This window comes from Mauremys reevesii, linkage group 15, assembly GCF_016161935.1.
Source record: "Mauremys reevesii isolate NIE-2019 linkage group 15, ASM1616193v1, whole genome shotgun sequence".
Classification (NCBI taxonomy): domain Eukaryota; kingdom Metazoa; phylum Chordata; order Testudines; family Geoemydidae; genus Mauremys; species Mauremys reevesii.
This window is the reverse complement of record NC_052637.1, coordinates 20,513,714-20,538,937: the sequence shown is the minus strand read 5'-3', so window position 1 is coordinate 20,538,937 and position 25,224 is coordinate 20,513,714.

Sequence of the window (25,224 nt, the reverse complement as noted above, 5' to 3'; positions counted from 1 at the left end):
AGATCTTACCCAATAATCATGCTGTTGCCAGTCCTTTAGTATCTAAAATCAAAAGGTTTATTTATAAAAAGAAAGAAAGAAAGAAAAGTGAGAGTTAAAACTGGTTAAAAGAATCAAATACATACAGTAATTGCAAAGTTCTTGGTTCAGGCTTGTAGCAGTGATGGAATAAACTGCTGGCTTAAGTCAAGCAGTTGCTTCTGGTTGCTTCCAAATCATTGGAAGGTCCTCAGTCCCTTGGTTAGAACACTCCCATTAGTATAAGTTCATAGCCCAGAGGTTTGAGCAGGAAAGAGGCTCGAGCAGGAAAGAGGAAAAATGGAGATGTTTCTAGTGCCTTTTATAGCTTCTGCAATGTGGAGGGAAATCCATTGTTTCAAACAAAGCCCTCAGCACAGCTAGTGGAAAATTACAGGTAGCAAAATTGTGTTTGAAGTCGCATGGGCAACTCACATGTCCATGCATGATTTCACTTAGTCACAGCAGGAAAGTCCATTAGGTGTCTATATGTGTCTTCCATTGTGAGTTAAGCATTCTTTAATGCACCACTTAACTTGAATAGTCCCTTCAAGACATACAGGCTAAATACCTTGTGGGTGTTACCACAGGAGCAAACATTTGAAATCCAGGTATAGACCCAATACTCATAACTTCAAATACAAAAATGATACATGCATACAAATAGCAAAATCATATTCAGCACATCATAACCTTTCCATAGACACCTTACCTGACACATTTTGCACAATATTTGTTGCAATTATAGAACAGTGGTAGCAACAATGATCTACATGGTCATATTTTAATCAGATAACGTCACACTTAGTAACTGCCCCTCCTATTCCCACTCAGTGGCCTTGCCCAGCCCACATGGCCTCAGCTAGGACGATGCTGGTACACGTTGCGCTCAATGGACAATGAGCCCAGGCCAGTGTGTCTGCCCGAGCTATGCATTTTTTCTCTTTTGTTGATTTCTGCCACAAACTAAACCAACAACACACTCTGCTAGTTTGGGCATCTTGAGATGCAGAGGCACTGGGCTTATCTGCTGCCAGCAAGGGGCTTCCTGCTTCCTGCCAGGGATTAGCTGCGTCTGTAAATGTGACAGTCCTGGAATGGGGCTGTTCACTTGCTCTCTGTGCCGGGTGAGCCCCAGGCCTCCTCCCAGTCCCGTCAGAACTTGGAATGGACAAGCTGATTATACAATGGGCTGCTCATAAAGATCTGTCCCACGGAGACAGCCCCCTGCCCAGTGGAGATGCTATCCTCGAGGGGATAGTGGGGATCTAAAGCCCGATTCTCAAAACCAACTCAGTCTTGATTACTTTGTCAGCGAGGGGGACTCTGCTTTATCATCATGGCATGGGCACCAGTCTTACCAGGCACATGCCATTGACCAGCCAATAGGCCCCTAGCTCTGAGCAGGGTTTGTCATCCACAAAGCAGAGCACCCTGCATATGCACTGGGCTGGTTGGGGACTAGCCCAGCCTGGAGCCCCTGCACAAGGGCTAGTTTTAGGGCGTGAACCCTGGTTCCAAGGGAGAGAACCTAGCCCCACCTGTTCCCACTCCTGTGAGCGGAGTGGGTGCCTGCATGAAGGCAGTGCAAGCTTCCCCCTTTCCAGTGGGCTTCAGGGCCACTCTGGCTCGCATGCCCCTGCAGGTCCAGGAGAGATTGTTCTTGTCTCCAGCTGCTGCTGGGCTGGAGCCTCTCGTAGGGCCACTGGCTAACCCAGGAGTTGTTCTCCCCTCAGGGAGAGCACACCACGTGTCTGCCCGTAGAGGGACCGAGGGGATAGATAGAAGGTGCTATGGGGCTGATCTCCCTAACTCCATGGAACTATTCCCTTGACAAATGCAGGGCAAGGGGAACACCGGAGTGGCCAAGCCACCTCTCGCTGAGCTGGGCTGTGGCGAGCATTGTGCATTCAGGCAGTCAAGAGAGCGCTGGAGTCCACTGGGGTCTCTCAGACTCACGTCCAGCAAGCAGGGTCCAGAAGGATGGAGACTTACCTCTATGGCTAGCAGCACTGGCCACCCCCTCAGTTCAGTAGAAGGGCCTGTGCATGGTCGCTGTCTCGCAGCGCCCTGGCCTACCCTCTGGGCTGGGTGGGCTGGGGGTGATATGCTCAAAATCTTTCTCCATCTCACAGGCTTTGGAGTGTTTGTTTCAGAGGCCACCAGTCACGTGTCCATGACTTAGCCTGGGGCTCGCTCAGCAGGGAGGGAACGGAGAGAAAAGGCCCAGGATTCCCTGATAGGAGTGTCTCTTTGCTTTACCACCACCAATGCTCATCGCACTCGAGGCCTCTGGGGTGGTGCAGTGGGCCCGATGGATTCTTTGAGGTGTCTCTTCTCCTTTTGCAAGTCTCCCATCTGATTCACCTTGCGTTGTCGTCCCTGCCCTGCCCCCATACCCACATTTAGGCTTGCTCCTGCCATTCTGCGGGACCCTCGTGTCCTGCCTGTGTATAGAGCCCCATGGGCAGTGTGGCATTCCAGTGGGACTGCCCCATATCTCAGGCCTCCAGCTTTGGAGAGCTCCCTCCCACCGCCTGGAAGTCATAGGCTGGAGGTGGGACCTCGGGAGTAACTGGACCACCCCCAGCTTGTAAACCTGGGTGTCGTGTGCAGCTGTGCAGCAGTTTTAAGTGACTGTTGGAATCTGTTCTGATTTCTGCAGGGAGGCTGCCAGGACTCTTGACATGCCCCCCCAGAGGGGCTTCTACAATATGCTGAACCCCTGGAAAACGTTGGGGCTCTCCTGGTTCCTTGACAAGGGCTCAGCCGCTGTTGAATGTTCTGCATTAGGTATAATGAACATTCTCTGACCTTTAAGGGGAATCTTGCCTCGGCCTTTATACGTATTAACAGCACAAGTGTCTTCTGATCTGTCACTAGCTTGACATTATCCAGACCCTGCAAATATCTAGTGAATCTCTCACACGTCCAGATGTTTGCCAGACATTCTTTCCGGTTGGGTGTGATCTTGGCACCTGACAACCATCTTGCTGGAGCAGCACGTCGTTTGCTCACAGGCACCTACATGTAACTGCAGGAACACACGCCATGAAATATCTGGGGGCATCTGCTGAGATGGGAGTAGACTTGGGTTGGTCATAAAATGCCCATATAGTCCATAAGTAATCCCGGCATCACACAGTTTGCTCTAAGTAGCTCAGAAAGAGAAAGGGCCAGGGGCTGATTTGTTCCCAACTGGTGCCAGACTGAGGAAGCAGCAGCTGTGATACACCGGTAGACAGTAGCATTACCACTCCTGCTTTGATTTTCTCTGGTTTTGACCTCTTCCCCCCTTTACCATTGAGAGCCCTAATGGTGCATGCTGGTGTAAGCCACTGTTCAGTGTGTGTTACAGGTCTGTGCCAATCTGAAGAGGATGGGAGTCTGTTACAGTTGTGTTTCTAGAGCCCCCTCTATAGCCAAGCTATACAACTCATGTTTTAGCTCTGAGATGCCTCGGTTCAATGCCCGGTGTATTGACCAAGATGGCAATCCTCACATTAGCGTAGGACTTTCTCTGTTAATTTTAATCCAGCAGCTTCAGCTACCTGCAGCTTTTGTTTTAACCCGATGTTATGTCCTTTCTCAGGAGTCCCACAGGCCACTCAGTCCATCCCACACATTCCACCGCTAGTTCTGGGTAGGTTTTACACCGAATCCTTCGGATAAGCATTTCTACCCAGGAGACTCATGAGGCATGTCAGATGGAGTGTCACCCAAGAGCTACCAGACCTAGCTGGCCAGGGTGGCCAATACCAGTCAGTGACACTCAGAACAATGTGCCCTGAAAATCACACACCAATATAACTGCTCATGAGGTCTCCAAGGGCCCTGGTACTTTTGTGTTTTAAAACTGAGATACTGGGCTTGATGGGGGACATGTCAACGTGATGTTAACTTTGGTGTACCCCAGGAGTCCTGAAGCACTAATGCAAGCGCGAAAGGAGGGTAATTTTATGAATTTGCTTGGGTGCTAATTAGATTTTAATGCTGAAATCTAGCAAACTAGATTTGCCAATTTGCTGAGTGATATAGGCAATAAAGAGTGCTAGTGAATAGGATAACCCTGTTTCACTGAGCCCAGGGAGCATTCGCTTACTAATTTATACTAGGTTATTTTCAGGTCAGCTTTTAACTTGAACAGTATTTCTCAAATCAGGACATTTGGTTATTCTTAACCAGTTAAGAATTTATTAATTTTCCCAGAACCACATCAATATACAATCAACAGGTCACTACTCAGGTGCAGACACAACCAATGTTTTAGGCATGTACTGAACACACCAATACAGCCTTACAAACAACTGTCAAAGACTAGGGTTGAGGCTCAGCAGTTTCACCAAGGAACAATGCAAATCATCAAGATTTCTTATTCCATTACTTAAGATCATCAGTTCGTCAGTACCTAACACACTGATCACCCTTCTCCAAGGAGTACGGATGTACTTGACTGTAAGGCACTTTGAAGAGTTTGGGGGTGATATGATCCAAAAGGGACCAGTTTAGAATATCAAAAGCAATTGCTTAAAGTTATGGTTCAGATCTCTCTGAGGCCAATTTGCTTGACTTATAATGGAGGGCATGCCTATAGTTTTAGTTTAAATCTAAAATATGGTTACCTGAGGCCTCAGTACAGAGTGCAGACTCAGCCAGGTAATCTACAGTTATTTGTATTAAAGAATAGAAGTAGAAATACAAATCTTTGAAATGAAATCTCACCTCTTCTGACCTGTTAACCCTGGGATGCAGGGAGAGTCCTTTCCACACAGCTGGTCCAGGCATCCATCACCCTGGGGATGCTGCAGTTTCCTTATGTGTTCAGTCACGCTGGGGTCCACATTGTGACCTCAGTTTTATATGCCCTGTTTCTCTGGCTCCTTGGAGGAGGCCACTCTCTGATTTCTACTGGGCATATGCCAACTGAGTGCTCACCTTTCAGCTTTCACAATTTCTCTGCTGCTTCCAGCTGATGCAGTAGGTGGTGTTGGTGTATAACAAATCTCTTCCAGCCTTTTCTTATCGGAGGCCTTTTATGTTTGGTCCATTTCAAGGTTTGTATTTCAATATTAGCCCACATTATTAACTGGACTTTCCCCCCTTTTGAGCAATTTATTTTAATAATCCAAAGTTCTGTGCTAGTCTATAGCTTTCAGCATTCCTTCTTCATTATGCAACACAATTCCTATTACTTCTAGAATACCACAGCTATTTAGAATGATCAACAAAATCCCTTACAATCTTCCAGATTTGATGGACATAATTCATACATTCTGTGATTGTAGGTAAGCATTTCATGTTATTTACAGTTTATACCAGAGCAAGAGACATGACTCACATATAAAGAGATGTGGATCTGACTTACAAGGCAAACAAATGTGCAGTTTCTAATTATAATCTAAACAGTATTATTCATGGTGTATTTGATTTACAAGGCAAACAAATGTATAGTTTATAATTTGGGGTGAAGAAATGTGGTTTGGATTTCTGGGGGGAACAGGCAGTTTGCCCTATTTGACCTTCCATCTCACAAGCAAGTTATTTCTAGTTCAGTTAACGCACAGCTTCACCCTCCGCCCCCATTTCCTGATCTACTCACAATGTGCAATGGGCCACTTTGCACAGGAAAGCAAAGTATTACCCTTGCCAGTTCTTTTTAGCTAGGTTGGGAGGGAGAAAGAGGTTTTCTTCATATGCAAATTATGAGCGGTTCTTGCTTCGGTGATTAACAATCATTTCATGTAGCTATTTTAGTTTTAATTCTCAGGGAGCGGAATTTAGCTGATCTATAGATCCTTAGACAAAGTGTTTCACATGATGTAAACCATTTTCTTACTGTCTTTACTTCCTAGGTGGACCCTATTTTGAGATAAACAGCAATGGAGAGCTTTGCTAATTGTTCAGGGCCATCAGGAATAATAGTTAATGCAGTGGTCCCCAACCTTTTCGTCTGGCGGGTGCCAGACGAAGGACCATGGTGGTGGAGCATCCGCCGAAATGCCGCCGAATTTCCGCGGCATTTCGGCAGCGACGTCTCTTGATGACATCACTTGTCGGTGGCAAGCGGCGTCATCGAGAGGTGTTGCCGCTGAAATGCTGCAGAAATTCGGTGGCATTTTGGCGGATGCTCCACTGCTGGCCAGGACGCAGGTGGAGCACCGCATTGGGGACCCCTGAGTTAATGTGTTCTCTATATTTCTCATACATGGAAATGCCTCCAGATGGAAAGAAGGCCTTACTTTTGGAGGGAGAAAAGGGGTAAGAAAGGGGGGTTGGGTTTTGTTTTGTAGATTTTAGGTGGTGCTCTTGGATTTTAAAAGTCCAGTGAAGATGAATCTACATATGAACTGACTGGGAAGAAAGCTTTTTTTTTTTTTTAAACAACCCTGTGTAGGAGCTGCAGCCACTAATACAATATTTTCTCTGTATGTGTGTGTGCACGCGTATACTTGTGTGTGTATATTTGGAAATGACAGCATCGCTGTCACATATTTTAAAGCTGAAGAGCTGGAAATCAGTCTCTTCTTGATTCACCTGCTGGAGTCTATTTGGTGCAGCTGACTAAGGGCAGAGCCAATGAAGGAGCAGGACTCTCTGTTTGTGGGAGGCATCTGTTGCTGGTGTCATCAGGAAAACCCAAACACGTTTTAGACAAATATTAAACAGCTGATTTGTGGATCTTTCTGCTGATACAAGTCCCTGGTTGATTTGTTGGCTCACATGGCTTGTTACTGGTGATGATTCAGGCAGCTGCTGAGTATTTATGAAAATGTTCCTGAATCCTAAACATTTCATGGATTTTAGTTGAAGGAGTATTTGTCTGGAAATTCATGCAGGGAAGTGTGTTATTCTCTACGGGTCAATCATCCAAACAGGGAACCCAAACGATGCTATGTGATGTAGGCGACCAACCATATAGAGTGAAAGCAAAGAGCAAACAGCCAAAGGAAACAGGTCACTAACAACCCACAGGTTGAAATCTGATCAGCCAACTACTTGGGCAAATACTTATAAACAGCAAATGCACCCACAGACATTGCAGACAATGTGTGAACAGCGAAAGGCTTATGTTCCCTGAGTATTACCCCCAGTGGATCAACGGACCGATATGTAGCTCCTTGCTTAAACTCACAGAAGCTGAAGAGCAGGACTGGGAAGATGCCCCGGTGCTGATGCAGAGCTCTCAGCCAGCTCCATGCTCCTAGATGCCCTCCCAGCAAATTCAGCCGTGGGGAGTCAGTGATTTCATAGGGCTTTGACCCCAGCCTAGCCAGTGCTGGACCGTGTGTGGAATTTAACTTGCTCAAATCCACAGCAGCTTTTGCTGCCTTGCTAATTTTCCAGGGACAGTAACAATAACAGTTCAGTGTCTCAGTGCCATGTGGGACACATTTGCAGCCCAGGAAATGTTATTGAGAAAGTCCTTTCCTTCCCAGTGTTATAAGGAAGGGCTTGACTTCATTATTAACACTTTTTGAGGTGGGCCTGAGTTATATCTCCCCAGAGACCCCCCAAATGCTGTGACAGGCACATGTAACAGCTCCAGCTGCCTTGCTTTGTTTTGTCGCTGCAAAACCCTCAGTCTGTCATTGCTGTTCAGCAAAAAGCCCATACATTCCTCCCAGAGTATGCCATCCCTGCTCCAAAGAGCCATCACTGAATGCTGCCCTGAGTCCCTCTGCTTAATACTGAACAAAACTGCCCCAAAGGTCTGTGCATCTGTGTTCGCACTGCTGTACCATAATACTGCCCTGATCCCTGGCCCTGCAGTGATAGCTGCACTACTCTGAGTATGGTTTTATGTCCCTCGGGCCGGGTTAACGGAGAGAAAGCGTGGCTGCAAGCATCGTTGTGGATGCTGAATGACATTTCAATGTGCCCCTGGCTGCCCCTTTCTCAGATGCTTCACAAACATCTCCAGAGCTGAGTTCAAGTGAAGCCAGGCATGCTGGGGAGCTATCCCAACAAGTCCCAGCCCAATCTCCAGACCAAGGCAGTGCAGAGTGGTTTGGATCAGGCTCATGTCTGGTTCTCAGGCAGGGTTTTCAGAAGCCCACACCATGAACTCTCACATGCGCCACCTATAGGTCACTAAGGGTCCTGTACAGCAGGTACTCCTCTCTTCACAGCATTGCCCTTATGAGAAATCCCCATAGAAATGATCACCTCTCTATAGGTTCTTTGAAACACCCTATAGAATTTAATGGAAAATGGAATCAGCCTAGGGTTCTGCTAGGAAGGAGAACTCTGCTGTATTCTTTCCATTTTGGGGTAATTTCTATAGGAACACATGCATTGCCAGGCTTCATCAGATCCCAAGTTCATCCGGCCCAGTGTCCTGCCTCTGATGGTAGCCAGGATGAGATACTGCAGAGGAAGCTGTAAGAATCCTGCAGAAGCAGATGTGGGGTAATCTTCCCCCTTGTTAGGTCTCATCGTCGTCTCTAATAATGAGACATTGGCTGAAGCCCTGAAGCAGGAGGTTTACTAGCCCTTCCACAAAGCTGGTAATCATTAATGGGGATAACTATGGATCCTTTTTTCAATCTCGCTAAGTTCTTGGCCTCATCGATTTCCTGTGGCAGTGAGTTCCACAGCCTAATTGGGCCATGTGTGAAAAGATATCCTTTTTCAGGTTTGAATTTACCACCTTTCAAACTGCATTGACTGTCCCAATGTTCTTTGGTTGGGCCAGGGAATGCAGAAGTTCCTGCTTTATCTTCTCAAGACCACTTAATATTTTAGACATTTTTATCAGGCTTCTTCTGATGCGACTCCTCTCTAAAGTAAACAATTCCTGGCTTTGCAATCTCTCTCCATAGGAGAGTTTCCCCAGATCCTTGATCATTCTCGTCACCCTTCTCTCAGCCCCTGTCGACCTGCAATACCCTTTGGAGAGGGGGTGATCAGTGCTGCACAGTCACCAGGTGAGGCTGTACCATTGATTCATATAAAGGCATTACCATATATCTTGTATTCTTCAGGCATCCTAACAATCGGACCCTATTGGTTTAATCACCATTGAATTCTAAGGACTGTTTGGTAAGGTGGGTTCAAGCCTACATTCAACCATGCTTTTTTATTCAATGCCCACAATAATGGTGAGAGTTAACAGGGCCATTGACACCCCCCCCGAGTGTGGGTGCATTACTGACCTCAGCTTTTAGAGCGGTTTGCCCCCTCTTCTTAAAAACACAACGGAACAAGTAATGACAAAGGAGGCCACGGCCAAGCATGTCTCCAGCCTCATAGATCAAAGCAATAAGCAGCCAAGCCGGCCAGACAGGCGGTCCCTCAGGGCAGGAATTGGCTCTTGTCCATGTTTGCCCAGTGTCCAGCCCCACAGGGCCCTGATACCAGCATAGAAACATCTAGTAACAATAACAACAACCCTTTCATTCCCGCTTTGAACAATCAGAAATGGCTTTCAGCAGCAGTGCAGCACTGACCCCTGGAAACTAAGCCCTTCCCAGACCACATACAGTGGGCTGCACCTACGGAGGCTGCGTCGGAAGAGCATGCCTCATGCCACGTGCTGTCCAGTTCCCATATGCTGTGGTGTTGGAGTCTGAGTGGCCTCTCCAGGGATACAGCAGGGAGCTGCCCATTGCTGAAGTGTTTCAATAACCCATCTGGCAGGGAAGGTTGGTGGCACCCCCAGTGGGGATGGGAGCCAAACACCACTGTAATCTCCTGTTGGATCACTGAGGAGCATTGCCATCGGCAGGATGAATTCTCTTCTGACACACCAAATATGGGGGTTTACTGTCAGGTTACAAGGAGCACTAACCAGGGTTTGAGAGTCAGAGGGTTAGGGCCGAGAGAGAGGAGAAATGTAGCAGTTATACGAACAGTGAATGGTTACCTGCGCAATGCAAGGTCAGAATACCTGTGCATGTGGCTGTGAGAGGCACAGTGGTATAATCTGGGTGTGCAAAATTAGTGTAACATACCCTGACAGAATTTTCAGTTGGGTTGTGTGCGTTGAATCGGTGTAACATACACTAATTGCATATTCTACCAGCTGTTTGGGTTGTATTAGGGTGACATACACTGATTGGGTGTTTTATCAGGGTGTGTGGGTTATAATAGGGCTGCTCTACACTAGAAAGTTAGGTCAGCTCAACTACATTGCTCAGGGCTGTGAAAAATTAAAACCCTATGCTATGTAATTAAGCCAGTCTAAGCCCCAGTGTAGAAACCCAGTAGTTCTATGGAATAATTCTTCTGTTGACCTAGTTACCACCTCTCAGAGACATGGATTTATTACAGCGACAGAAGAACCCCTTCCATTGCTGTAGTAAGTGTTTACACTACCATTTCTAGTGTAGACATAACCTAGGTATAACACAAACTGACTGGATGTTCTATGGGGATGCATGGATGATATTAGAGTAACACACACTGATTGGGTATTCTGTCAGGATGTGTGGGTTATATTAGTGCAGCAGTTCCCACTCTGTCGGTTGTTATCCCAAATGGGGTTGTGTCATCGGAGAAGGAGTCGTGACAATCCCTAGTGTGTAGAGGACATCTTTTCCCTCCTCACAGTGCATCCTCACATGTACAATGTGCAAGATCACGATGCATGGAGTACTGTCTGGGTTCCTGGCAGGAAATGCTTCATTAAAATGGGGTTGCGCAGGCAAAAAGTTTAGAAACTGTAGTGTAACATACACAGAATGGGTGTTCTGTGAGGGTTATATTAGTGTAACATACGCTGTGTAACATACACTGATTTATGGGTAACATACACTGATTGAGTGTTCTTTTGGGGTGTGTGTGGGATTATATTCAGCCCCTGGTATGAGCAAGTGTAGCTCCTAGTGCAGTGAATGGCAGTGCATTTCTACCATTGCTAAGGCAAGAAATAGGTTAATACTAAAGACACTTGTGGCCAGAAGGTGGATAATTTGTATATAGATAGTATGTCATGGGCTAGCGTTTACAGTGCTTAGCCCACAGAGTACAATAAGAACTGTGATAAAAGAATACGGGATGCTGAGGAGCAGACTGTGAGGCAGCATCACCATGGATGAAGCTAGGATTTACATGCCAAAAACACTTGCTTTGGGGGATGTAACGGCACTGTTGGTCCTGTTAATAAATCTATAGAGATTTTTTACATGGGGTCTTCTGAGCTGTAAGATTCCTGGTATCTGTTCTTCCGCACTGCGTTCCCCACGGCCATCTGACCACAGCACTGACACTCTGTGCAGCCCAATGCTCTGACCGTTTGTCACTGAGAAATTTAACTTTCTGCAGTCTGCAAGCCTGCTAAGAATAAACTTAATAAATTAGTGAGCGTATTGAACGTGCACCACTGTGGGCTGATCTGGCATTTTAATCTGCTTGTGAAGCTATCCAGAGGGTTTGCTTAGCGTGTGGCCAAGTTCTGAAGTATTTGCATACTGCTTTTGTCAGTACATCTCCTGACCCTTTGCAGAATGATGGCAGACAGAGTGAATTTATAAGAATCTTCCACTGGCGAAGGTAGTGGAGCTGTTCCTTCTAACACACTCAGTAGAATTATCTCCCTTAGATCATCTTCGCCTGTTATTCCGATCTGGTTGATGAGATGCTATTAAACAACACAGCTGTATTTTATGCTCTGCAGGGCTGCAGATCCTCCTTGCTGACACACATTCTTTGCAGGTCAGTTGTAAAACATGTTCGAAGTTGGCACAGACGTGGCCTGTGCAAATCCAAGCAACTCTTTCCATTTGTACATGGCAACATTTTATAGATGTTTAGCTCAGCCTCTGCCCTGCTATGCGATGCCAGGTCCTGCTGGTGTCATCACCATCTACATGCTGAGTCCTGGCCACTGGCTGGTGGACTGAGGAGAGAAGGTTATACTGCAAAAGGGAAAGAAGATGAAACATTTGTGTTTAATGCAACTGGAGCTGATGCCCTGCTCTAGATAGCCTCTCGCACATTCACTGCCCTCAGCATGCACACAATACAAGTCAGACTGAGATCACTCATGGCCCCATCAGCAGAACCCCCTGCCTTTAGCGACAGCTGTGTGACATGTGTCCCTAACTCACCACACTGCAGTGGTCTCACTGAGACTCAGTGATCAGGAGGAAGAGGGCCTGGGCCATCTGGGTGACTTGTTACTATGATCACTTCTCTTCTCATTGCTCTTTCAGCATGAATTAGTAGGGGAAGCAAAAGTGGATGGGAACCTGGAAGGCAGTGACCATGAGATGGTTGAGTTCAGGATCCTGACACAAGGAAGAAAGAAGAGCAGCAAAATATGGACCCTGGACTTCAGAAAAGCAGACTTTGACTCCCTCAGGGAACCGAGGGGCAGGATCCCCTGGGAGAATAACATGTGGGGGAAAGGAGTCCAGAAGCGCTGGCTGTATTTTAAAGAATCCTTATTGAGGTTGCAGGAACAAACCATCTCGATGTGTAGAAAGAATAGTAAATATGGCAGGCAACCAGCTTGGCTTAACAGTGAAATCTTTGCTGATCTTAAACGCAAAAAGGAAGCTTACAAGAAGTGGAAGATTGGACAAATGACCAGGGAGGAGTATAAAAATATAGCTCAGGCATGCAGGAGTGAAATCAGGAAGGCCAAATCACACTTGGAGTTGCAGCTAGCAAGAGATGTTAAGAGTAACAAGAAGGGTTTCTTCAGGTATGTTAGCAACAAGAAGAAAGTCAAGGAAAGTGTGGGCCCCTTACTGAATGAGGGAGACAACCTAGTGACAGAGGCCGTGGAAAAAGCTAATATACTCAATGCTTTTTTTGCCTCTGTCGTCACGAACAAGGTCAGCTCCCAGACTACTGCACTGAGCAGTGCAGCATGGGGAGGAGGTGACCAGCCCTCTGTGGAAAAAGAAGTGGTTCAGGACTATTTAGAAAAGCTGGACAAGCATAGGTCCATGGGGCCAGATGCGCTGCATCCGAGGGTGCCAAAGGAGTTAGTGGATGTGATTGCAGAGCCATTGGCCATTATCTTTGAAAACTGATGGCAATCGGGGGAGGTCTCGAATGACTAGAAAATGGCTAATGTAGTACCCATCTTTTAAAAAGGGAAGAAGGAGGATCCGGGGAACTACAGGCCAGTCAGCCTCACCTCAGTCCCTGGAAAAATCATGGAACAGGTCCTCAAGGAATCAATTCTGAAGCACTTGGAGGAGAGGAAAGTGATCAGGAACAGTCAGCATGGATTCACCAAGGGCAAGTCATGCCTGATTAACCTAGTTGCCTTCTATGATGAGATAACTGGCTCTGTGTATGATGGGAAAACAGTGGACGTGTTATTCCTTGACTTTAGCAAAGCTTTTGATACGGTATCCCACAGTACTCTTGCCAGCAAGTTAAAGAAGTATGGGCTGGATGATTGGACTATAAGGTGGATAGAAAGCTGACTAGATCATCGGGCTCAGTGGTTAGTGATCAATGGCTTTGTGTCTAGCTGGCAGCCAGTATCAAGTGGAGTGCCCCAAGGGTCTGTCCTGGGGCCGGTTTTGTTCATATCTTCATTAATGATCTGGAGGATGGCGTGGACTGCACCCTCAGCAAGTTTGCGGATGACACTAAACTGGGAGGAGTGGTAGATATGCTGGAGAGTAGGAATAGGATACAGAGGGACCTAGACAAATTAGAGGATTGGGCCAACAGAAACCTGATGAGGTTCAACAAGGACAAGTGCAGAGTCCTGCACTTAGGATGGAAGAATCCCATGCATTGCTACAGACTAGGGACCAAGTGGCTAGGCAGCAGTTCTGCAGAAAAGGACCTAGGGGTTACAGTGGACGAGAAGCTGGATATGAGTCAACAGTGTGCCCTTGTTGCCAAGAAGGTATTTTGGGCTGTATAAGTAGGGTCATTGCCAGCAGATCGAGGGACGTGATCATTCCCCTCTATTCGGCATTGGTGAGGCCTCATCTGGAGTACTGTGTCCAGTTGTTGGCCCCAAAATACAAGAAGGATGTAGAAAAATTGGAAAGAGTCCAGCAGAGGGCAACAAAAATGATTAGGGCGCTGGAGCACATGATTTATGAGGAGAGGCTGAGGGAACTGGCATTGTTTAGTCTGCAGAAGAGAAGAATGAGGGGGGATTTGATAGCTGCTTTCAAGTACCTGAAAGGGGGTTCCAAAGACGATGGATCTAGACTGTTCTCAGTGGTAGCAGATGACAGAACAAGGAGTAATGGTCTCAAGTTGCAGTGGGGGAGGTTTAGGTTGGATATTAGGAAAAACTTTTTCACTAGGAGGATGGTGAAGCACTGGAATGGGTTATCTAGGGAGGTTGTGGAATCTCCTTCCTTAGAGGTTTTTAAGGTCAGGCTTGATGAAGTCCTGGCTGGGATGATTTAGTTGGGGATTGGTCCTGCTTTGAGCGGGGGGTTGGACTAGATGACCTCCTGAGGTCCCTTCCAACCCTGATATTCTTTGATTCTATTAACAGCTCCCTCACAATGTTCACCTCTCCCTCCCTCCCAACTCCAAGCAGAACCTCCCTCCTTTCACAGCACACTGCCAATAGGATGCAAAAATGTCAAGCACTTTCCTGGCATTGACCAGCTGAGCCCTGCAGCCCCACCTGTGAGAGGAAAGCATTGTTAGACCCATTTTACACATAGCACAGAGAAGTGACATGAGTTTTTGTATATCACAGGGGTTAGTGACAGTGCTGGGAATGGAACCTAGGAGTCCTGTGCACAGTGAATAGCCTTTTGATATCACAGCACCTTGGTAGCTGCCTTCTCCATCCTGGTAAATCTTCATCCCAGCCACCTAGGTTCTACGCTTCATTTCCCTTGGCGCTCCATTTCCCTGCTGGCTATTAGCACACAGATCAGGGCATAGCCTTCCTCAGTGCCATCACTGGGTCAGCTGGCAGGGAGCTGAATGGGAACATTAGTGTTGTATGGAGGTGGATTCAGACACCAGCTGTTGTGCAAATGCCAGGCTTGAGTCTCGTGTATGATGATGATTTGTATTACAGTCGCACTTAGAAATCCAGTCAAGGATCAGGGCCCCATTGTGCAGGGCGTTGTACACAGAAATACCAGAGAAAACTGTGCCTGCCCCGGGAGCTTACAGCCTACATGTCAGCCAGGATGGACTGCAAGGATGAAACAGGCAACAGGATAGGAGGGGCCAGGGACGATGAGAGAACAATACAACAGAGCTGATCAGTAAAGCAGGAGTGACAGGCTGTCACCTGGCCAACCAATGCCAGGTTGGGCTGATCTGTGGGCATCGCAGAAGAGGGACGTTTTAAGGAGGGATTTAAAGCAGAGGAGGTGGCAGTTTTACAAACATTGACAGGCAGTTGTTCCCCTGTGCAGGGTTTGGCATGAATGGGGGAGAGCCTGAAGGGGATGGGGGAAGAGCGGGCAGGTGGCCGATGGGGGCTGCCAGCACTGTCACAGCAAAGGCGGGACTTGATGGCTCAGTCAGCTAGTAGAGCTAATAGACAGGGCAGCACCTACAGGTGAAAGGCCTCAAAGGTAAAGGCCCAGAATGTGCGATGGAAGAGGAAGATGGAAGAGTTAGGGGGCCCAGTGGCAGGGTGCACACACGGGGGTGCTGGAGTCAGAGCTTTGAGCCAGGGAGGTGAGCCCAAGAGCAGCAGCTCTTTGAAAGGGGGTCGGTGTGGCTGGTGTCAGGCTCGGGGAGGAGATGGCAGCATTGAGGTGCGAGGTGATGAAGGCCCGAGCAAGCTTTGGCAACCTGAACAGACAAGAGGCCAAATCTGAGAATTGCTAGGCAGGTGGGAATGGCAGGACTTGGCCACGGCTTGGGTGGGGCTGGAGAGAGGGCCCAGCCAAAGGTGGCAACTAGAGCCTGAGGGTTCGTCTAGATGGTGAGTTACGTGTGGCAAGCCAGGGTGTGAATCTACAGTGTGCTAGCTTGCCGTGCAGCAACATCCAGTGTGAACATTGCCGCAATGCAGTGAATGTCCCACAGTGCCCGGAAGAGGTCCCTCGAGACCTTGGTGAAAGCAGTTTCAGATGAATGAAGAGGCAGAAATTAGATCAGCTCTTCTCCCTGACATGGGCATCATGCCACATTCCACTGACCTCAGGGGAGTTACTCTCAATTTACATCAGGGCCAGGGCCAGGAGAATTCGGCCCACAGGGATTTGGGTCAAAATTGACACTTTATCAATAACAACCTGAACATCAGCCTAACCTTTCTCCACACGCTTGGCTGCTCCTTGGGCTTCCCTGCAGGAGCTCCCTCCTGTCCCAAGTGAGGCACCCCCAGTGCCCTTGTCCCTCCAGGCCCAGAGCTAGTTAAATGCACTGAATCAAATATCAAAAATACCTCCGCATCTCTGCCCTGACCTCATGGAACCGGCCATCTTGCTGCAGAAGGGGGGCAAACGAAGACTCTTTGTGGAGCAAAGACCAAAACTATTTGCAACTTGCCATTCAGTTTGAAATGATTTTTGTGTGAAAGCTGTTGGGCCCTAAGGGTGCGTCTACACTGCAGTTAGACACCCACGGCTGGCCTGTGCCAGCTGACTTGGGCTCACCGGGCTCAGGCTAAGAGTCAGTTTGACTGTGGTGTAGACGTCCCAGCTGGGGTTGCAGCCCAAGTTCTGGGACTGTCCCACCTCTCAGGGTCCTAGCACCCAGGCTCCAGCCCAAGCCCAAACATCTACACCACAATTAAACAGCCCCCAGCCTGAATCCTGTGAGCCCAACTCAGCTGGCAAGCGCCAGCCACAGGTGTCTAACTGCAGTGTAGATGCACCTTACAAGCCCTCCTGGCAACATGAGGCCAGCCTGTCCCCAGGGGTGTGGCCTCCTGCCCTGAGGACAATTCCTTGTACATTCAAAGGAAAAAACTTGTCAAATGGATTTTTACTCCTAAGAAGGGCCATCATTTGTATGAAAATAACCATCCCTCCTCAAAGCCAAAGCCTTGGACAGCAAGCCTGATGTAGGGCATCTGCTTGGTGAATCCCCCCAGAGAGCGGTGGCTGAGGAGCAGCCCATGGAAGAGTGAGGTGGGACATAGTCTTGCTAGGGGAAGCAGGCTGAAGCTAAGTCAAGGTAAATCAAGCTCAGACAATTTGTGGCTGGCAGGATTTCAGGGGATGATGATTACGTAAAGAGCAGTTCTACTAGCTCTTCTACTGTAGACGACTGAATAGCTCCTAGGGATATTAAATGAAACCCCCCAAAATGATGTGGAAAATGAACATTTCTCACTGGAATGTCAGTTCTGAGGGAAAAAAGGCCATTTTTCTTTGAAAAAAAATCTCAATTTTTTTTTGACCAGCTCCACCCCAGATGCTTCCAGTGGGTGGGAAGCTCCTGGGGCTCAGAGACCATGTCCTGCATCCTGGCAGGATTGATCTCATTGACTTGACCCATGCCTCAGAACTGGATGCCCCTCTTCACTTACAGCATGGACTAGTGAATATGTTTGCTGTATGGCAAAGCCACTCTGAGAAGGCCTGATCCAACAACCATTGAAATCAGTGGGAACCTGCATGGGATCAAGCCCCTAAAAATAATTCCTAACGTTAACCTAAAGTTCTGCTGCTGAAGCCTGTTGCTTTCTGTCAGGGGTGACTACTGAGAATGACTGAGCCCTCCCCTTTTAAAACAACCCTGTGCACATTTGCAGGCAGCTGTAGTGGGTGGGTCAATCTATGTGACCTGGCCAGTTAGATCTGGATGTTTATTTGGCACATGGGGCCTCGCCTTCTATTTGTGAAGTATCCATGAACTGGTTTCCATCTTTACTCATTTGTTTGTCATTCAGAATTACCCAGCCAGCAGCTTATGGTACCTTGTGTCAGCTGATGGGTCACTCATGACTACGGCTATGAGCATTAGCTATTCATAATTTGTTATTTGTGCTGTGTGACTGGACACTACATCATATGGGATTGTTTGTGCTCCCTATCTGGCTGATGCCTAAAGACACAAAGAGCTTTCAGTCTGGCCATAAGAACGCTTCTGCCCTGAATACTCCACATGTTCGTGCCAAGAGGAATTCACACAAGCATGCACAACATGTTCTCTTTCCACAAACATTTGTGTTAATGAAAGTTCCTTCCTATGAATGTTATCTGAAAGCTGCAAACACCAGCTAAGTGACTCCAGCACTCTCGTTCAAAGGAGGGTTCACAACTCCCCTGGAGTTTACACTCAGTTCTGTTATTCCTCAGTCCCCCAGATAGTAATGACACTACCAGGTAGCCAGTTTACAGATCCACGAAGCTTTCTCTGCACGCAGCTTACTCACAGCCACTGGGGCAGGATTTCACAGGTCAACAGTACTTGTGATCCTAAGTCACTGAGGCGCTTTTGAAAAGCCTACCCCGTATGTTTATGCAGAACAGATGAATAGATTCCAAGGCCAGAAGGACCCGTTGTGACCTCCTGCCTAATACAGGCCAGAGAACATCACCCAGAGGTTCCTGCATCACACCCAGAACTTCTAGTGCAGCTAGAGTATCTCGTTTAGAAAGAGTTGTACAAGCAGTGACAGAGGATCCACCGTATCCCTAGGCAAGTTGTCCCAATAGTTAATTACCTCGAGTGTTAAAAGTTTGTTCCATATTTCTAGTTGGAATTTGTGTAGCTTCAGCTTCCAGTCAGCGGCTCTTGTTCTGCCTTTGTCTGTGATATTAAAGAGCCCTGTGCCATCAGAAATTGGCTCCCCATGTAAGTATTAACAGACACCAGCATACATGCAGACCTCTATACCCAGATCCAAGCTTACCTGGAGAGGATTCTTAGCCCATCCAGAGTCTTTGGGTGGGCTGCCCTTGGTAATATTTCAGGGCCTCTTAAACCCCTGGGTTCTCAGCTTCCCCCACATCTCTAGTCTCTACTGCCTCAGGACTTTTTGCTTCTTCCCTGTACATGGAGCAGCAGGAGATGCGATTGCTTCCAGAGTCACAAAAGCACCCAGTGACATCTCCTCCCTGCACTTTAGGGGACCCTGCTCATCTTGGGGAGTGTTTCCCACCCTTGGATTCTTTTGCTGTCCTATCCTGAATTCTCTTCCATTTGATGTTTAAACCTGAGCACAAGAACTGCAGCCGAGACCTGCTCATTGCAGGGCTGAGCCAGACAAATGCGTGACTGTTTGTACATAGACTACCCCAGTAGCATTTCGCTACCTGGCAGGAGCAAGACATGACTGGCTCATTCATTTTATCAGTTCCCATAGGACTGCATCCTCCAGGCTTATAGTGAAACCATTCAGTTTTGGGGGCCCATATGGCTGCGAGGCCAGGCTCAGGATTAACCACCTTAGCCGACTTGGCCTTCATATTAGATGCTGGAATCAGTTCCTATTTGCTGTTGGGACTCCCCAGAACCTCATGTTCTGGGCAGGTAGGTCCGGTGCTCAGAGGGGCTGTGTTGCACTTTGGAATGGGAGCTGCTATGGCGTAGCATGACAATGACAGGCAGATCTGGCTTCCTGCTGCTCTGAACTTGGGAGCCTGTTGGTTGACCCTGGGCAATGGCCAGGACTTGGGAGACACCAGTGTGCCGGCCCCTCCAGGGAGATCACCCCATTGCTGCATTTGGGGTATTTCTTTCTCTCCCCCTCTCCCAGCACTCTTCAGTCACGTAACCACTCACGCTCCATGCAGGCCAGACAGACTCTGGCAGACTCTCTGGCATCGCTTTCTCAAGCCTGATTAATGTGGCCAACGCTCCTCCAGTCTGAACTCAAGAAAATACCATTATCTCCCGTGAAATGACTCAGATATTGTGCTGCTGCATCTTGTTGGTAATGTCAGATCAGTGGCAGCAATATTAAAAATGAACATTTTACCCTGGGCATGGTATTAACTGTGAAATTAAAGCTGTATTTATTGCCTTTAGCCATTAGCCTCTAGACTCTTCCAGAATAAATGTTTTTAGTTCCTTGCAGGAAGATTCTGGCATTTACAGGGCTAGACATTTCTAAGCAGAATATATACCCTGTGTGTAGAGAGAAAGATTCTAAGCGGGTGCACTGCCATGTCTTGTGACGTCATGGGAGATAAGGTAAGCTCCATGTCTTACACCTCATTAAGTCGTGCTGAGATGGAATACCCACGGTGCCCTGCATCTACAAGGAAAACATTTGTTTCCAAGCAAGTACATGCTATAAATATGGATCTAATGTATTTGTATTAAAACTTTTGGCAAAGACCTGTAAAAACTAAGTTTGTGCACTTACGAAGGGTTGTCAATGGGAAAGGCTCAACATCCCACTAGCACTGCATTTAGGTCATGGCTACCCCATGGAAATAGGCAACCACAGGTCTTCCCCTCCAGCATCTGTCTGCTTGGGAATATAGGACTAGTGCTTATCTCAAAAACAAATTCTTTTCATGCATTGCCAGAAGCTGGGAATGGGTGACAGGGGATGGATCACTTGACGATTACCTGTTCTGTTCATTCCTTCTGGGGCACCTGGCATTGGCCACTGTCAGAAGACAGGATACTGGGCTAGATGGACCTTTGCTCTGACCCAGAATGGCTGTTCTTATGTTCTTATTACAATTGCACTGGGATCCCTGGTATGATGGCTAATAATAACTCTTCAGTGACCAAGCTCAGTTTCCCTACGAAGTGCCTGGCACCTACAGGAAGCCTGATATTAAAAAGGTCTGATTACATAAGAACCTGAACCTACTTCCCACCCATGCATCTTGGCTTAGACTAGATGATGCTTGTGATCCTTTCTAACCCTATGGTTCTATGAGTCTCTGATCAGAAGCTTTGTGGTCAGAGAAGGTTCTATTTGAAAACCTTGATTCCAGCAGGGAGGAATTAGAAATGGTCACTTCTTTGTGGGTAATTGTCCTGGAGCCCAGTTAGTCCATGGTAGAGCCACTGGTTACCTGTATCCAAAGGGGAAGAATAGGGCATCTTGGAGTGTTAATATTCCAGCTGCCCTTCAGAGTGTCCTGTTACAGAAGCTCAGTTGTATTGCTGCCGGGCAAGTGGAATTATAAGAGTTCAGGACTGTACTGCGCCTGGTGCCTGAGTGAGGTGAAATTCACGCTGCGTGAGGGTCAGCAGACAGCCTCAGCACCACTGCATCGACCACTCAGATGAGGCATGATCCTCATGCTGATCCTCTGCACAGGGGAGAGCACAGCTTACGGTACTACAAGGGTCATGGAGCCTTTTCACATGCCAGGGGGCTGTGAGGCCTGGGTTACTCTCCATTGCCTGCCTGTGATAAACAGAACAACAGCCAGGAGGAGTTCATTCCTCCACACCATACAAAACTAGCAGGATTTTGGATCCTAGATGGTCTGGCTCCCCACCATGCCAGCACTGAGCACACAGCCAATGGCAATATGGAGCTGCACCATCTTGGAGCAGCAGGATTCAAACTCTGTTTTTCCCCTCAGATTATGGTGCTCTGCTCCCTGGATTCTCTGTTACTTGGTCCAAGCTTTGTGTTTAGGAAGTTTGCCTGCTGAAAAACACGGTTTCATTGATACTGAAACTTTTCACAGGGAAATGCCAGTTCTGGCAAGAAATTATGATTCCCTTGAGGAGCTGTCAAACAAAGTGTTCATTTTCTTCTGATTTAAAGTGTCATTTTGTTTCGGCATTTCAGCTGAAAAGCCTAGGATTCCTCCCTTTGGTGGTTTGTGGACCGGGACATCAAGACATGCATTTGATGTTTTTAGGTCTGGAAACTGGGACTGAAATCCAGAATCAGCAATCTGAGGAGGTTTCCAGTGCTATGTTGTATTGGCTGGGTTGGAAATGCAACAAAAACGGCCATTCTCACCCCCAATTTTAACTCTGCCATGTAGTGGCCCCATGAGGAGACAGAAAATGAAAAAATTCAATGTCTTTAAAATTCAGTTTAATATAATCTGGGTCTGGAACACTAAAATGCCTAAATCGTAATGGTAGGATTTTTGCACCATCTCACTGTAGGGCAGATTTAAGGTTTCTTTCTGCTCAGGGAGACACATCCAGTTATTAAGATCGGGTGCGAAGTTACCATTAATCTTTCAAATGTTGCCCTTGCACAAGGTTTCAATGCGTTTTAATTATCTGGGAAGTTTGAAGAGCCTGTTTAGAGACCAGAGTTAAGGTTCTTTCTGTGCCTTAACTCTGCATTTCCAGATCTTAACATGTTTGTATTTTATTTAAGTATAACCATAACTGTCCATTTTGTGGGTTTAAATGCTTGATTTTGGGTTAATTACAACATCCCTGTAATGCAGTGTTCCCTAAACTACTCAGATGCACTCTCAGCCTTAATTCCAATTCAATGTGGTTTTGTCTGGCAATTTTCTCTCTCTTTTTTTTTAAATTTAAAACATGAATACATGACCCGTAACCAAGAAACTGAACGAGAATGTTCCCAAGACACAAAGAGAATGGCACTACGGCGTATCTCTAACAGTTTAGAGATATGAAACATCAACAGTAAATCTCGTCTTTATTTTGCCGTTTATGGCAGTGGTTCTTAAACTTTTGTGCTGGTGACCCCTTTCACATAGCAAGCCTCTGAGTGCAACCCCCCTTATGCATTAAAAAAACATTTTTATATATTTAACACCATTATAAATGCTGGAGGCAAAGCAGGGTTTGGGGTGGAGGCTGACAGTTCATGACTCCCATGTAATAACCTCGCAACCTCCTGAGGGGGCCCGACCCCCAGTTTGAGAACCCCTAGTTTATGGATTCCCTGGTTCACCTGGCTGCTTTACCCCACTAGGAAGCAGTACAAAGTAGCCAGTTAAACTGGATTTACATCTCTTTGTTTTGCCAGAGCAGTGCAAAACATCTGGCATGTGTACTGCAGCTTTCTTCTCCCTCCTGTTGTCCAAATAGCTGAAGGTTGAAGCTAGACAAATTAAGAATGGAAATAGAGAGAAAAATAGTAACAGTGACAGTAATTAACCATTGGAACAATTTACCAAGGGTTCTGGCAGATTCTCCATCACTGACAACATTTTAAATCAAGCTGGAATGATTTTCTAAAAGATCTGCTCTAGGAATTATTTTGGGGCAGTTCCCTGGCCTGTTTATACAAGAGTTAAGACTAGATGATCACAGTGGTCCCTTCTGGTCTGGAATCTATGAAATCCTCACAGTATCTTCCCTATCTTCCCCAGCAGGCACATCCCAAATTGCTCTCCCTTCTGCACCCCTACATTCCCCTACATATTCCCTAAAATACCCCTCCTTCCTGCACCCCTGCATTCCCCTACACATTCCCCCAAATACCCCTCCTTCCTGCACCCCTGCATTCACCTACACATTCCCCCCAAAGCCCTCTCTCCTGCACCCTTACATTCCCCTACACATTCCCCCCAATACCCCTCTCTCCTGCACCCCTACATTCCCCTACACATTCCCCCAAATACCACTCCTTCCTGCATCTCTAAATTCCCCTAAACATTCCCCCAAATACCCCTCTCCCCTGTACCCCTACATTCCCCTACACATTCTCCCCAAATACTCCTCCCCTAACCCTAACATTCCCTTGAATATTGATATCCCTCCCTCCTGAACCCCTATATTCCCCTGCACATTCCCCCAAATACTGCTCCTTCCTGCACCCCTACTTTGCCCTGTACCCCCGAAATTGCCCTCCATCCTATATTCCCTACATTCAACTGCATGCCCTAATTCCCCTTTTTCTTGCATTTCTACATTCCTCTGCATGCCACCCCAAATTGCCTTCCTTCCTGCACCTCCACATTACACCCCCACGCCCTGGTCCCCCTGTCTGCCTGGTGCTGGCCAGCTATGGTGCAGCGGGTGGCCACCAAAGGACATGGCAGCCCCAGGCCATGGTTGCCGTGGCTGTTCACAGTGGAAGGTTTCTCTGTGCTCAGCTCTGTCCTGGCTGAACAGATACATTGGCTGAGACCCAGCCCGCAGGGCGGCTGGTGGCCCCTGACAGTGAGGCAGAGTCACTCCTGCCACTGAGAAATGCCCTGTTTGCCATGGCACCAGCTGTGGTGGATGGCTCCCTGCCTGTGGGAGCCAGCCACCATTTCAGGACAGGGCAGTGCTTTGGGAACTCTCTGTTGTCTCCAGCTCTCATCATGTTCTTCCTTGAACAGTGTCCCTATGGGTGCGCCACTTCAGCAGCACATGCACCTCTCAAGCCCGTGATGAGAGATTTCTAACTTGCAGTCTCCCTTCGGCTCACACACATGCCCGAAGCCTCCTCATGGCAGACACCAGGGTTGCCAACTCTCCTGATTTTGCCGGAAGTCTCCCAGAATTGGGGTCTGTCTCCCGGAGCCTACTGAAGCCAAACTTTGAGATTTTAGGGTGCTAAAAGTCCAGTTGGTGGTGCAGTAGGGCTAAGGTAGGCTCCCTGACTGCCCTGGCTCTGCACCGCTCCTGGAAGTGGCTGGCATGTCCCTGTGGCCCCTGTGGGGGGGAGTTCTATGCGCTGCTCCCGCCCTGAGCACCAACTCCGCAGCCCCCTTTGGCTGGGAACTGCGATCATTAGGAACTGCGGGGGAAGTGCCTGCAGGCAGGGGCAGAGCGTGGAGCTCTCTGACCCCGCCCCCGCTGAGGGGCTGCAGGGACGTGTCAGCTGCTTTTGGGAGCAGTGCGGGGCCAGGGCAGGCAGAGAGCCTCCCTTAGCCCCACTGCGCCATCAACCAGGAGCTGCCCAAGGTAAGCACTGCCCAGCCGGAGCCCGCACCCCTCAGCCCCTTCCTCACCCTAACCCCCTGCCACAGCCCTGAGCCCCCTCCAGCATCCAAACTCCCTCCCTGAACCCACACCCCATCCTGCACCCCAATCCCCTGCCCCAGCCCAGAGCCCCCTTCTGCACCCAACTCCTTCCCAGAGCCCACACCCCATCCCACACCCCAAGCTCCTGTCCCAGCCCTGAGACCCCTCGAGCACCCAAACTCCATCCCACCGCTTGAACTCTGCACCCCCTCCTGCACCTCAACCCCCTGCCCCAGGCTCAGCCTGGAGCCCTCTTCCAACACTCTGAACCCTTTAGCCCCAGCTCAAAGCCTGTACCCCCTCCTGAACGTCAGCCCCCTGACCCAGCCTGGTGAAAGTGAGTGAGGATGGGGGAGAGCGAGCAACTGAGGAAGGGGGATGGAGTGATCAGCCTCAGAGCATTTGGGTTTGTGTGATTAGACAGTTGGCAATCCAAGCAGACACGGAGTCACCAGGCTCTTCATCCCCTTACCAGGAGGCTGCACTGGTAAGTGACAGGCACTCCAAGTGTGTCTGTTGCCTGGGGGAGTC